Source organism: Tachypleus tridentatus, chromosome 3 (genome assembly GCF_004210375.1).
Source record: "Tachypleus tridentatus isolate NWPU-2018 chromosome 3, ASM421037v1, whole genome shotgun sequence".
Classification (NCBI taxonomy): Eukaryota; Metazoa; Arthropoda; class Merostomata; order Xiphosura; family Limulidae; genus Tachypleus; species Tachypleus tridentatus.
Genome location: NC_134827.1, coordinates 35,409,049 through 35,425,726, shown reverse-complemented (window position 1 = coordinate 35,425,726; position 16,678 = coordinate 35,409,049).

Here is a 16,678-nt window from a genome sequence, read left to right as displayed (position 1 = left end):
GACGACATTCAAAGCGTAACTCCAGACACAACACTGAAACAATGTTCTGGGTCATCTTTAAACTATTGTTAACATTCTGTCGACATTCAAAGCGTAACTCCAGACACAACACTGAAACAATGTTCTGGGTTGTCTTTAAACTATTGTTAACATTCTGTCGACATTCAAAGCGTAACTCCAGACACAACACTGAAACAATGTTCTGAGTCGTCTTTAAACTATTGTTAATATTCTGTCGACATTCTCAGCGTGACTCCAGACACAATACTGAAACAATGTTCTGGGTCATCTTTAAACTATTGTTAACATTCTGTCGACGTTCTCAGCGGAACTCCAGACACAATACTGAAACAATGTTCTGGGTCATCTTTAAACTATTGTTAACATTCTGTCGACATTCTCAGCGTAACTCCAGACACAATACTGAAACAATGTTCTGGATCGTCTTTAAACTATTGTTAACATTCTGTTGACATTCTCAGCGTAACTCCAGATACAATACTGAAACAGTGTTCTAGGTCGTATAGTTGGACATTTATCGTAGCCTCGTGTTTTATCAGACATGTAGGTTTCAACACATTTATCGCTGCCTCGTGTTTTATCAGACATGTAGGTTTCAACACATTTATCGCTGCCTCGTGTTTTATCAGACATGTAGGTTTCAACACATTTATCGTAGCCTCGTGTTTTATCAGACATGTACGTTTCAACACATTTATTGTTGCCTCGTGTTTTATCAGACATGTAGGTTTCAACACATTTATTGTAGCTTCGTGTTTTATCAGACATGTAGGTTTCAACACATTTATCGTAGCCTCGTGTTTTATCAGACGTGTAGGTTTCAACACATTTATTGTAGCCTCGTGTTTTATCAGACGTGTAGGTTTCAACACATTTACCGTAGCCTCGTGTTTTATCAGACGTGTAGGTTTCAACACAGATATCGTAGCCTCGTGTTTTATCAGACGTGTAGATTTGAACACATTTATCGTAGCCTCGTGTTTTATCAGACGTGTAGGTTTCAACACATTTATCGTAGCCTCGTGTTTTATCAGACGTGTAGGTTTCAACATACTTATTGTGGTTTTTATATTTGGTATTTAATTCTGAGCTTAAATACAGTTTCGAGTTTCCAAAGATATGTGATCTGAACATTCATGTCAACATTGTGTATTAACACGTGTTATCGTTGGCCAGTTATTGTGACAGTGTGACAGACGTATTCCAATACTGTTTTATATAGGATACATAAAGGCTTACTAAAATACTATATTTTTGGTCTTGTCTTTCATATAATTTCTGTTGTAGAAATAATAAATTATTCATTTTTTGTTTGTAATATTGTTGGCCTGTTTTACACCTAATTTTCATTTTTATTTTCACACCAAGCGTAACCTGAGCATAACAAAACCATCTCTAAATTTCTAATAATAAATTAGAAGTCAACAAGTCCTTATCTGCGAGATTTTACTGTCACTCTTTTAACACAGTTACACCATGAAAGTGTGGAGCACATTTTTGTGGTAACTGGATGCGAACCACGGATATTCAAATTCGCTAACCACAAGATCACGTCCTGCTCTTTAGAGCTCAAGGTACATGTTACTATGTCAGGTGAAATATCCAAGGTACATGTTACAGAAAACCTTTAATACATTATTTGAATATGACCAGTTGCATATCGGGTTTGCCAAATTTTTAAAACAGTTTTTTTTTTAATTTCACGTAAAGCTACACGAGGGCTATCTGTGCTAGCAGTCCCTAATTTAGACTAGAGGGAAGGCAGCTAGTCATCACCACCCACCGCCAACTCTTGGGCTACTCTTCTACTAACGAATAGTGTGTTTTTAACACCTGAAACAAGTTTTAAGTTTCAGCATTCTAGTATAGTAAGTTTAATTTTGGTTTGAATTTCGTGCAAAGCTACTCGAGTGTTATCTGCGTTAGCTATCCCTAACTTGTCAGTAATAAGACCATAGGAAAGCATTATGATGCACATTATGTAATACCAAAATTTTAGAACGGTTTCGTTAGGCGTTGTGTATAAAATATTCAAAGAAATATACATACACCGCTTGTCAGTGTAGTAACAGTTGTACAGTAACGTGTAATTATTTTAAGACTGCCAACAGGATGGCAGAAACTTATCTTTCCTTTAGATATATCGTATAGTTGTTTCTAGCTCTCAAAATGTAGATATTTTATTACGAATCTTTATTTTTTGGATACAGAATTATAAAGGATTAAAGATAATCTAATAATATTTATCAATTATAAGGACAAGTTTCATCAACCAGCAAGATTGGTTGTCCGTAAGTGCCTTGAATTAGATGTTTTTGTTATGTTTGCGCTTCCCCCCCCCGGTTTTTAGTGGGTATATTCGAGGGCTTTACAGCTTTAAATTCGATGTTCGATCCCTGTAGGGGGCACGGTACAGAGGACCAATTGAGCAGCTTAGCTGTGGATTAGAAGTTTTGACCTGTGTGATTTAGTTATTTCAATTAAATTCTAGAGGGAGTTGTTTGGTCCGCTACAACTTGTCTTAGACGTAAAGCGCAGCTTTGAGTTAACTATGAAGTAAATCTTAATTTTAGCATAAAGGGGGCGTTCTCGGTTTTATTATTCTAGAGATAGACACAACAGTCACGTGAGTCGTGTCAAAGATGGAATCCGCTATTTGATACGTCAAAGCTTTACGTCGACTATTGAGATGTTGGTTGGTGGGGGGCGGTCGGATATGACTGTATAGGTGAACAGAGCCCAGTTGCAGCTTGTATGTGAGAAACAAAGGTTTCTCTGAAACAAGAAATAGAGAAGCATGCTGTGAGGGCAGGTTTTAGAGCTTCAGGTCCGAGCACGAGAAGCAGGAGTAGATACTGGACCTCTGGTACTCCTATTTTAGGATTTTCATTAGAGAAGCAGTTTTCAGAACAGGTCACTGTCGGCTAGTTTTCAGGCATCGTCAGCACGCGCCACATCCTACATGTGGCACGAGCCACACTACACGCCACCCTGACATTGACCGCTGTCTATTCCGAACAAATGTTGTTTGAAAGCGACTTTGAATGGAATAAGCCAGGTCAAGTACTAAAACACAGGATTTTCACATGAACGGCACCCGTTCAAAAGGTAAAATTGCTGTGGAATGTAACCCTGCCTCCTTTGTCTGACTCGAAACAGAACCTACGTTGTCTGGAGTCGCACGAAACAATTGGAAATCAGTTTTACGAAACGTGTCACGCCAACAAAACGGACACGTACTGGTTCTTGTTCATTGAATTTTTATATTCAGAGATCGTTTTGTAATGGCTTGTGTGCGTTTACTTCCTAAGTCTAAAGAGTTGTGTAACTCTGGTAATGACCAAGTTTGTAGTTGTTGTTATTATTCCAATAAGCTTTAGTTACGGTTGAATTTACACAAACGAATGACAATATTATCCATATATATTATTTAAATTGTTTATTTTAAGAACTATCTGTTACACCGCATCAGAGACGTAACCAAAGGGGACCTGATCCCCTTAAAAAATCTCGTTTTGTATCATTTTTTTTAAAATTCAGATCAATTTCTGTCCCCCTTTATTGTCCAATTAATATTTTCTATTCCCCCTCTCACTCGAGTGAAAAACTTGGATCCACCACTGTTCTATATTTTTAATTACAAGCGTGGTTTGTTTTGAATTTTGCGCAAAGCGACTCGGGGGATATTAAGTTGTCCCCAACTTAGCAGAGATAGTCTTAAGGTAAGACACCACCCGCCATCAAGTCTTTACTACTCTTTTATCAACGAACAGTAGGATCTACCGAGGCATTATAGCGCCCTTACAGCTGAAAGGACGAGCACGTTCAGTAAGACGAAGTAGTTACAACTATCTTGATTTGTTTATCTGTTTATCATTATTATCCACCCATAACTGATGGTCATTTATCCTTGCAAGATCTGTATCATTAGTTCGAATCCTGCAATTCCTACGTGATTTCTTTTGCACCGGTTCGCATCTCCTATCTCATGCCTCATAACTTCTGAATTTACACTTGCCAATACTTCCTGTTCTTTATTGTATTCGAACTTGAATGCCTCCTAGGTCCTAATTTTACACTTACACCAATTACCCTGCTTGAACCCCCACATTTCTTTGCTTGTCTTACAGATTACGTGTCTTAGGACTACCTGTAATCATATAACCGTGTTATAGTTTATTCATACACTTTATTAATACTATATTTATATTGATGTTATTAAATCAATGTGCTCTTCATCACATCAGTAATTATCAGCATATTTCGTATTTTTTATCGTGTTTCGAAATATAAAACAATTCTACAATGTTGACTGAGTAAACAACGGTAACCGTAAGTGCTTTCGGAGACACAAAAGACAGCCTTACATTTAAGTTCCACGTGACTGAGAGCTACTTATAACATATTTTTTCAAAATAACAGTTTTACCAAATTCTGTGTTCGATCCACTACGACAGTATTATTGGTAAGGTGACTGTGGAGTGATCGATGTTGAACTGGACAAGTGAAAATAGACCACAATGATATAAATCTAGAAGAACTTTAGCGTCACGGTAACTTTAGTTAACCTACTCAGGCCCGTGAGTGAGTAAACTAAACTTGCTTGGAGATTGGTGGGCAGATGATGAAAAACGTGGTACATCACTGCAAACCGTATGTTATCAATACTGGAAAATAATATGCATTTTATCAACTGATTTATCGATTTATTTTAAATACAACACAATTCGTCTGTTTGGGTTACAGGGGGTCATCTGATGCTTGTGGATCAGTCAGAATGTCACGTGACTTCACCTCACTGTCACTTGAAAACAAGTGACATTTAAAACCAGTTTAGCATGAGTTAATTTAAATATTCTACTGACACTTAAAACAGGGTAACGTGGGTTAATTTAACTATTCTACTGACGCTTAAAAACAGGGTAACGTGAGTTAATTTAAATATTCAACTGACACTTGAAAACAGGGTAACGTGGGTTAATTTAAATATTCTACTGACGCTTAAAAACAGGGTAACGTGAGTTAATGTAAATATTCTACTGACGCTTAAAAACAGGGTTACGCGAATTAATTTAAATATTATACTGACACTTAAATACAGGGTAACGTGAATTAATTTAAATATTATACTGAAACTTAAACACAGGGTAACGTGAGTTAATTTAAATATTATACTGACGCTTAAAAACAGGGTAACGTGGGTTACTTTAAATATTATACTGACGCTTAAAAACAGGGTAACGCGAGTTAATTAAATATTATACTGACCCTTAAAAACAGAGTAACGTGAGTTAATTTAAATATTATACTGACACTTAAAAACAGGGTAACGTGAGTTAATTTAAATATTATACTGACGCTTAAAAACAGGGTAACGTGGGTTACTTTAAATATTATACTGACGCTTAAAAACAGGGTAACGCGAGTTAATTAAATATTATACTGACCCTTAAAAACAGAGTAACGTGAGTTAATTTAAATATTATACTGACATTTAAAACAGGGTAACGTGAGCTAATGTAAATTTTCTACTCACGCTTAAAAACAGGGTAACGCGACTTAATTTAAATATTATACTGACCCTTAAAACAGGGTAACGTGACTTAATTTAAATATTCTACTGACCCTTAAAACAGGGTAACGTGACTTAATTTAAATATTATACTGACCCTTAAAAACAGGGTAACGTGACTTAATTTAAATATTATACTGACGCTTAAAAACAGGGTAACGTGAGTTAATTTAAATGTTATACTGACGCTTAAAAACAGGGTAACGCGACTTAATTTAAATATTATACTGATGTTTAAAACAGGGTAACGTGAGTTAATTTAAATATTCTACTGACGCTCGGAAAACGAAGTTACGTGAGTTAATATAAGTATTCTACTGACACTTAAAAAGTGACGTGACTTCAATAATGTTTTATTAGTTTGTGAAAAAGTCACGCGAATCTAACTGTTTTGGGTCTTTAACTATGTAAATTGTTTTCAACATATATTCTGTGTTCAGTTCTTTCTTAAAGTTATGAGCGTGTGATGCCATTAAATGTGAATTTTGTTTAGTATTTGGATTACATCACAGTAGTTTCCACAGACGTTTCTTCGTCTGAACTTTTTTATTGTTTTTCTCGTTGTTTTAACCGGCCTGGCATGGCTAGATGGGTTAAGACACTCGACTCGAAATCTAAGAGTCGGGGCTCCAATCTCCGTTACACTAAACATGCTCGTCCTACAGCCATGGGGACGTTATAACGTGACGGTCAATCCCACAATTCGCTGGTAAAAGAGTAGCCCAAGAGTTGACGGTGGGTGATGATGACTAGCTGCCTTCCCTCTAATCTTACACTGCTAAACTAGGGACGGCTAGCGCAGATAGCCCTCGTGTAGTTTTACGCGAAATTCAAACCAAACCAAACATGCTCGCCCTTTCACCCGTAGGAGCATTATAATGTGTCTGTCAATCCCACTATTTTTTTGATAAAAGAGTAGCTCAGGAGTTGACGATGGGTGGTGATGACTAGCTGCCTTCTCTTTAGTCTTGCAATGCTAAATTAGGGACGGCTAGCTCTCGTGTAGCTTTGCGCGAAATTCAAAACATAAAATATATAAGCAAAAAAATACATAGTCAGTTCTTTAAACTGTTTTCAAAAGGATTATAGTTGTTAGCGTTATAAGTATGCAGGCTTATTGTTTGTACTTAGTAGGATAAAAACATGGTTCTTAAGAAACACAAGTTGTTTTGTATTTCGCTTTTTACAAAAGCACTTTTCCCGTTCTGTGAACATAGTCTGATTTAGCAACTGACCAACACATTTGACGACCAACCAAGATTTTATCACCTACGGTGGAGAGGAGAAAAATTTATTGGAAAATTATACCGCTGACTCACCCTTAGTATTGTGTTTCTTAACCACAGTATCTGTACGCCTGTCTGTCTGTGTACTTGCTCATTTAGCTGTTGTTTTATGTATATCGGCCGTTTCCTTGTGTTAGTCTTGTGTTTGTTACTGACAACCAACACAACTCTTTACAACTGATTATCTAATGTACACACAGGTACAACACAATAAGTTTGACCATTAAGACAACTCTTTACAACTGATTATCTAACGTACACACAGATAAAACAAAATAAGTTGTATTGGTATTTTTATTATGGACTCAGTTAAAGCATCATTTGATATTTTTATTATTGATTCAACACCCACCGATGTTTTTAGTTGCAAAACTTCGCTGTGATGTGCGAATGGCAATACTAAAACGTACTCAGACAGTAAGTATACCTACAAACGTATGGTTATTACGTTTCAATGTTTTTTCTTCAAACCTGACAAGAACTCGACATTTAATTGTAGATAAAAGTTATTCTTTGGAAAGTATGAATATAGATGTATTATCCCTATTTAGATGTCTACATCCTTTATGGCACTTCCATCGTTACATCATTTTATATTTACAAGCTGTTATTTACTACTTGTTGAGTGACGTTTTTCCCCTGAATAAAAATGACTCTATTTTATTAATGTGTGTAACAAAATTTAATATCATGTGTACTGATTTTTTTTTTACAACTTCATTTTATACATAATATAGGAATTGGTTGGCTCCCTAAGGACAACAGTTGTATAGTGTACAAAGCACTGAGTATTCTACACGTTACAGTCATCTAACGTTTATCTATTATTATTGGTTGATAATTCCTGTTCCACCCTCTACACTAAGTTTTGTAAAAAAGCTAGCTTCAAGGAGTAATAAGAACATCGTTTTCATTAGAATTACGATACTTTTTAGCTTAGAACTAAGAACTACCGTGCTTTGTGATAGGCTATTCCAAAAAAAAAAAAAATTCAAATGCCTTTCCAATCCGAAAACCTTACATATTTTTTGGATAGCGTTCGAAATGAAAAGATGCCCATGTTGGCTCTTCAGCTAGTTCCAAGTTCTCCACTTTGAAAATACTTTTCAATGACAGTAGGAGTCTCACAAGTTGTAAAACACTTGATAATGGAAATTAGATTCTAAAACAAGGCTAATAACTTAACTTTAGCACTTATTCATAACGTAACAGACTGGCAGCCATTTTGTTCGTGCCCTCTCCCAACGTACCAAACACTACCGTTCTTAGTTATTACTGACTTAATTAAAGTATGTATCGATGTCTTTCTTTTTGGATAAACTTGGTAAGCTATAGATGTTGTTGCTATTGTGGTATCTTGGTCAGGTATGGTATCCTTATTTTTGGATTAGCTAGATATTTATTATTTTTGGATCAGTATAGTGAGCTATGGATATTGTTAATGTTGGGGATACCTTAGTCAGATGTGGGTGTCGTCGTTTTTTGGTATTTTTTTGGAATAGATGAATTATTTTTGATATGGTTTGATGTTTCTAATAATAGATTACATAGCAAACACAAGCTAGTTTTTCCTATATCGTGATTTTATGTTTCTTTCTGCTTTCGTATAGTGATATAATTTGCCTATTTTAACGGTTCCTTATGACTTTTTGAAGAGAAATCTGATTTGGTGTTAGTGATAAATAACAGTATGTATTGTTGAGTTTAGTTTGTCACCTGGAGTTTAAAATCATGAGATTAGATCACTTCATCCTTTTCACCGGTTAATTTAAGCAGATGAAACACGTAGTATTGGGTCGAGTCCCTAAACGAACCAATCACAAAACATCCCAGCCTTGATTGACATATATCTTCCGAACGTGACAGAATGCACAAGTCTATTCGTGAAACGCGGATCAGCCAGAGAATGTCTTTTTGTTCCTACAAACAGTTCCACTGTTCTATAAAACACAGCTGGTTGTTGTTGCCAAGCAGAAAAATACGTCTTTTCAAGAGATCATATCTCTTAAAGTTGTTCAGTCACAAAAAGTTAGGTAGGTCTTGAACTATCATCTTGTCTCGTGCGCAGCCACAACTTCGTGTTATGCACGAGCTCCCAGGTGTAGCGGTGAACCATAGAGGTACGTGGACAGTCGTACCACACATGCTTTTATTCTCCAGTTTTCTGCCATCTCAACTGAAATGGATCCCCTGCCGGTCACGTGCCATGAAAAAGACACTCAATTGTTCATCGCTCTTCCAAGGGTACCGTTATAATTTCACGTACCAGGTGCCCACCCACTCACATAACAGGGTTACTGGAACTTTTAGTTGGTCGGTTACTGACCTAACCACACTGGGCACAATGGGTGAAAGGTTTCACTGAATTTCTTCCATAAAAACGACCATCTGGATTCACATCTATATATAAAATGTGTTGTTTGGTATTGAGCGCGGGGGTGGAGAACACGGTGGTCATTCGCTGGTCAGTTGACTGCTTGATACTTAATGGCCATCTGTTCTATAGATAGAGTTTGACGTCTTTAGAATCTTTTTTGCAAACTTTGTTGATTTATTCGAACGCAAATCGTTAATTTTCCAAGCTACAAATAAATCTTTAATTCCTCTTTCTCTCACTAGGGCAATTCGCACGCGACGGAAACCGGCGCCATTCTAATTCTATACACAATGAATAATACCTTACTTTCTCTTGTGAAAGTGACAAGGGGGCTCGTGACGTCAAACGGGGATAAAACAGCGTACAGTTATCAAACAATCACAGTAGCTGACTGCTCAGAGAACTACACACGTGTTTCAACATGTGAAACTAAAAGTTTCATATATAATCTGAAGAAACATAACAAAATAAACTCACAAAATTTGATCATTCGAATTTATTTTCTTTTAATGATGTAATTCACTCATTAAATTCCACGTGTGTTTAAAACGTGAAGATATCATTATTTACAAAACGTGTTTCTGGTTTATTGTAATGTGGGATTATCAGCTTCAAGAAAATCACGTATTGAAGTAATGAAGTGATGTTGTTTGTATGTGTATGATGTATGAAGTGATGTTGTTTGTATGTGTATGAAGTAATGAAGTGATGTTGTTTGTATGTGTATGATGTATGAAGTGATGTTGTTTGTATGTGTATGATGTATGAAGTGATGTTGTTTGTATGTGTATGATGTATGAAGTGATGTTGTTTGTATGTGTATGATGTATGAAGTAATGAAGTGATGTTGTTTGTATGTGTGTGATGTATGAAGTGATGTTGTTTGTATGTGTATGATGTATGAAGTGATGTTGTTTGTATGTGTATGATGTATGAAGTAATGTTGTTTGTATGTGTATGGTGTATGAAGTGATGTTGTTTGTATGTGTATGATGTATCAAGTGATGTTGTTTGTATGTGTATGAAGTAATGAAGTGATGTTGTTTGTATATGTATGATGTATGAAGTGATGTTGTTTGTATGTGTATGATGTATGAAGTGATGTTGTTTGTATGTGTATGATGTATGAAGTGATGTTGTTTGTATGTGTATGATGTATGAAGTAATGTTGTTTGTATGTGTATGGTGTATGAAGTGATGTTGTTTGTATGTGTGTGATGTATGAAGTGATGTTGTTTGTATGTGTATGATGTATGAAGTGATGAAGTGATGTTGTTTGTATGTGTATGATGTATGAAGTGATGTTGTTTGTATGTGTGTGATGTATGAAGTGATGTTGTTTGTATGTATATGATGTATGAAGTGATGTTGTTTGTATGTGTATGATGTATGAAGTGATGTTGTTTGTATGTGTATGATGTATGAAGTGATGTTGTTTGTATGTGTGTGATGTATGAAGTGATGTTGTTTGTATGTGTATGATGTATGAAGTGATGTTGTTTGTATGTGTGTAATGTATGAAGTGATGTTGTTTGTATGTGTATGATGTATGAAGTGATGAAGTGATGTTGTTTGTATGTGTATGGTGTGTGAAGTGATGTTGTTTGTATGTATATGATGTATGAAGTGATGTTGTTTGTATGTGTATGGTGTATGAAGTGATGTTGTTTGTATGTGTATGGTGTATGAAGTGATGGAGTGATGTTGATGTTGTTTGTATAAAGTTCATGATGTAAGAAGTGGTGGAGTGATGTTGAAGTTGTTTGTATAAAGTTCATGATGTAGAAAGTGATAGGTGATGTTGATGTTGTTTGTATAAAGTTCATGATGTATGAAGTGATGTTGTTTGTATGTGTATGATGTATGAAGTGATGTTGTTTGTATGTGTATGGTGTATGAAGTGATGGAGTGATGTTGATGTTGTTTGTATAAAGTTCATGATGTAAGAAGTGATGGAGTGATGTTGAAGTTGTTTGTATAAAGTTCATGATGTAAGAAGTGATGGAGTGATGTTGATGTTGTTTGTATAAAGTTCATGATGTATGAAGTGATGTTGTTTGTATGTGTATGATGTATGAAGTGATGTTGTTTGTATGTGTGTGATGTATGAAGTGATGTTGTTTGTATGTGTATGATGTATGAAGTGATGTTGTTTGTATGTGTATGATGTATGAAGTAATGTTGTTTGTATGTGTGTGATGTATGAAGTGATGTTGTTTGTATGTGTATGGTGTATGAAGTGATGTTGTTTGTATGTGTATGATGTATCAAGTGATGTTGTTTGTATGTGTATGAAGTAATGAAGTGATGTTGTTTGTATATGTATGATGTATGAAGTGATGTTGTTTGTATGTGTATGATGTATGAAGTGATGTTGTTTGTATGTGTATGATGTATGAAGTGATGTTGTTTGTATGTGTATGATGTATGAAGTAATGTTGTTTGTATGTGTATGGTGTATGAAGTGATGTTGTATGTATGTGTATGATGTATGAAGTGATGTTGTTTGTATGTGTGTGATGTATGAAGTGATACTGTTTGTATGTGTATGATGTATGAAGTGATGAAGTGATGTTGTTTGTATGTGTATGATGTATGAAGTGATGTTGTTTGTATGTGTATGATGTATGAAGTAATGTTGTTTGTATGTGTATGGTGTATGAAGTGATGTTGTTTGTATGTGTATGATGTATCAAGTGATGTTGTTTGTATGTGTATGATGTATGAAGTGATGTTGTTTGTATGTGTGTGATGTATGAAGTGATGTTGTTTGTATGTATATGATGTATGAAGTGATGTTGTTTGTATGTGTATGATGTATGAAGTGATGTTGTTTGTATGTGTATGATGTATGAAGTGATGTTGTTTGTATGTGTGTGATGTATGAAGTGATGTTGTTTGCATGTGTATGATGTATGAAGTGATGTTGTTTGTATGTGTGTAATGTATGAAGTGATGTTGTTTGTATGTGTATGATGTATGAAGTGATGAAGTGATGTTGTTTGTATGTGTATGGTGTATGAAGTGATGTTGTTTGTATGTATATGATGTATGAAGTGATGTTGTTTGTATGTGTATGGTGTATGAAGTGATGTTGTTTGTATGTGTATGGTGTATGAAGTGATGGAGTGATGTTGATGTTGTTTGTATAAAGTTCATGATGTAAGAATGATGGAGTGATGTTGAAGTTGTTTGTATAAAGTTCATGATGTAAGAATGATGGAGTGATGTTGAAGTTGTTTGTATTAATTGTTCATGATGTAAGAAGTGATGGAGTGATGTTGATGTTGTTTGTATAAAGTTCATGATGTAAGAAGTGATGGGTGATGTTGATATTGTTTGTATAAAGTTCATGATGTAAGAATGATGGAGTGATGTTGATGTTGTTTGTATAAAGTTCATGATGTAAGAATGATGGAGTGATGTTGATGTTGTTTGTATAAAGTTCATGATGTAAGAAGTGATAGGTGATGTTGATGTTGTTTGTATAAAGTTCATGATGTAAGAAGTGATAGAGTGATGTTGATGTTGTTTGTATAAAGTTCATGATGTAAGAATGATGGAGTGATATTGATGTTGTTTGTATAAAGTTCATGATGTAAGAAGTGATAGAGTGATGTTGATGTTGTTTGTATAAAGTTCATGATGTAAGAAGTGATGGGTGATGTTGATGTTGTTTATATAAAGTTCATGATGTAAGAAGTGATGGAGTGATGTTGATGATGTTTGTATAAAGTTCATGATGTAAGAAGTGATGGAGTGATGTTGATGTTGTTTGTATAAAGTTCATGATGTAAGAATGATGGAGTGATGTTGATGTTGTTTGTATAAAGTTCATGATGTAAGAATGATGGAGTGATGTTGATGTTGTTTGTATAAAGTTCATGATGTAAGAATGATGGAGTGATGTTGATGTTGTTTGTATAAAGTTCATGATGTAAGAATGATGGAGTGATGTTGATGTTGTTTGTATAAAGTTCATGATGTAAGAAGTGATGGGTGATGTTGATGTTGTTTGTATAAAGTTCATGATGTAAGAAGTGATAGGTGATGTTGATGTTGTTTGTATAAAGTTCATGATGTAAGAATGATGGAGTGATGTTGATGTTGTTTGTATAAAGTTCATGATGTAAGAATGATGAGGTGATGTTGATGTTGTTTGTATAAAGTTCATGATGTAAGAATGATAGGTGATATTGATATTGTTTGTATAAAGTTCATGATGTAAGAATGATGGAGTGATGTTGATGTTGTTTGTATAAAGTTCATGATGTAAGAATGATGGAGTGATGTTGATATTGTTTGTATAAAGTTCATGATGTAAGAATGATGGAGTGATGTTGATGTTGTTTGTATAAAGTTCATGATGTAAGAATGATGGAGTGATGTTGATGTTGTTTGTATAAAGTTCATGATGTAAGAATGATGGAGTGATGTTGATGTTGTTTGTATAAAGTTCATGGTGTAAGAAGTGATGGAGTGATGTTGATGTTGTTTGTATAAAGTTCATGATGTATGAAGTGATGTTGTTTGTATGTGTATGATGTATGAAGTGATGAAGTGATGTTGTTTGTATGTGTATGGTGTATGAAGTGATGTTGTTTGTATGTATATGATGTATGAAGTGATGTTGTTTGTATGTGTATGGTGTATGAAGTGATGTTGTTTGTATGTGTATGGTGTATGAAGTGATGGAGTGATGTTGATGTTGTTTGTATAAAGTTCATGATGTAAGAATGATGGAGTGATGTTGAAGTTGTTTGTATAAAGTTCATGATGTAAGAAGTGATGGAGTGATGTTGAAGTTGTTTGTATAAAGTTCATGATGTAAGAAGTGATGGAGTGATGTTGATGTTGTTTGTATAAAGTTCATGATGTAAGAAGTGATGGAGTGATGTTGATGTTGTTTGTATAAAGTTCATGATGTAAGAAGTGATGGAGGTGATGTTGATGTTGTTTGTATAAAGTTCATGATGTAAGAAGTGATGGAGTGATGTTGATGTTGTTTGTATAAAGTTCATGATGTAAGAAGTGATGGAGTGATGTTGATGTTGTTTGTATAAAGTTCATGATGTAAGAATGATGGAGTGATGTTGATGTTGTTTGTATAAAGTTCATGATGTAAGAATGATGGAGTGATGTTGATGTTGTTTGTATAAAGTCCATGATGTAAGAAATGATGGAGTGATGTTGATGTTGTTTGTATAAAGTTCATGATGTAAGAATGATGGAGTGATGTTGATGTTGTTTATATAAAGTTCATGATATAAGAAGTGATAGGTGATGTTGATGTTGTTTGTATAAAGTTCATGATGTAAGAATGATGGAGTGATGTTGATATTTGTTTGTATAAAGTTCATGGTGTAGAAGTGATGGGTGATGTTGATGTTGTTTGTATAAAGTTCATGATGTATGAAGTGATGTTGTTTGTATGTGTATGATGTATGAAGTGATGAAGTGATGTTGTTTGTATGTGTATGGTGTATGAAGTGATGTTGTTTGTATGTATATGATGTATGAAGTGATGTTGTTTGTATGTGTATGGTGTATGAAGTGATGTTGTTTGTATGTGTATGGTGTATGAAGTGATAGGTGATGTTGATGTTGTTTGTATAAAGTCCATGATGTAAGAAATGATGGAGTGATGTTGAAGTTGTTTGTATAAAGTTCATGATGTAAGAAGTGATAGAGTGATGTTGAAGTTGTTTGTATAAAGTTCATGATGTAAGAAGTGATAGGTGATGTTGATATTGTTTGTATAAAGTTCATGATGTAAGAAGTGATGGAGTGATGTTGATGTTGTTTGTATAAAGTTCATGATGTAAGAATGATGGAGTGATGTTGATGTTGTTTGTATAAAGTTCATGATGTAAGAAGTGATGGAGTGATGTTGATGTTGTTTGTATAAAGTTCATGATGTAAGAAGTGATGGAGTGATGTTGATGTTGTTTATATAAAGTTCATGATGTAAGAAGTGATGGAGTGATGTTGATGATGTTTGTATAAAGTTCATGATGTAAGAAGTGATGGAGTGATGTTGATTTTGTTTGTATAAAGTTCATGATGTAAGAAGTGATGGAGTGATGTTGATGTTGTTTGTATAAAGTTAATGATGTAAGAAGTGATGGAGTGATGTTGATGTTGTTTGTATAAAGTTCATGATGTAAGAATGATGGAGTGATGTTGATGTTGTTTGTATAAAGTTCATGATGTAAGAATGATGGAGTGATGTTGATGTTGTTTGTATAAAGTTCATGATGTAAGAATGATGGAGGATGTTGATGTTGTTTGTATAAAGTTCATGATGTAAGAATGATGGAGTGATGTTGATGTTGTTTGTATAAAGTTCATGATGTAAGAATGATGGAGTGATGTTGATGTTGTTTGTATAAAGTTCATGATGTAAGAATGATGGAGTGATGTTGATGTTGTTTGTATAAAGTTCATGATGTAAGAATGATGGAGTGATGTTGATGTTGTTTGTATAAAGTTCATGATGTAAGAATGATGGAGTGATGTTGATGTTGTTTGTATAAAGTTCATGATGTAAGAATGATGGAGGTGATGTTGATGTTGTTTGTATAAAGTTCATGATGTAAGAATGATGGAGTGATGTTGATGTTGTTTGTATAAAGTTCATGATGTAAGAAGTGATGGAGTGATGTTGATGTTGTTTGTATAAAGTTCATGATGTAAGAAGTGATGGAGTGATGTTGATGTTGTTTATATAAAGTTCATGATGTAAGAAGTGATGGAGTGATGTTGATGTTGTTTATATAAAGTTCATGATGTAAGAAGTGATGGAGTGATGTTGATGTTGTTTGTATAAAGTTCATGATGTAAGAAGTGATGGAGTGATGTTGATGTTGTTTATATAAAGTTCATGATGTAAGAAGTGATGGAGTGATGTTGATGATGTTTGTATAAAGTTCATGATGTAAGAAGTGATGGAGTGATGTTGATGTTGTTTGTATAAAGTTCATGATGTAAGAAGTGATGGAGTGATGTTGATGTTGTTTGTATAAAGTTCATGATGTAAGAATGATGGAGTGATGTTGATGTTGTTTGTATAAAGTTCATGATGTAAGAATGATGGAGTGATGTTGATGTTGTTTGTATAAAGTTCATGATGTAAGAATGATAGAGTGATGTTGATGTTGTTTGTATAAAGTTCATGATGTAAGAATGATGGAGTGATGTTGATGTTGTTTGTATAAAGTTCATGATGTAAGAAGTGATGGAGTGATGTTGATGTTGTTTATATAAAGTTCATGATGTAAGAAGTGATGGAGTGATGTTGATGTTGTTTATATAAAGTTCATGATGTAAGAAGTGATGGAGTGATGTTGATGTTGTTTGTATAAAGTTCATGATGTAAGAAGTGATGTTGAAGTTGTTTGTCGAGTAGATGGTTTTAATTTT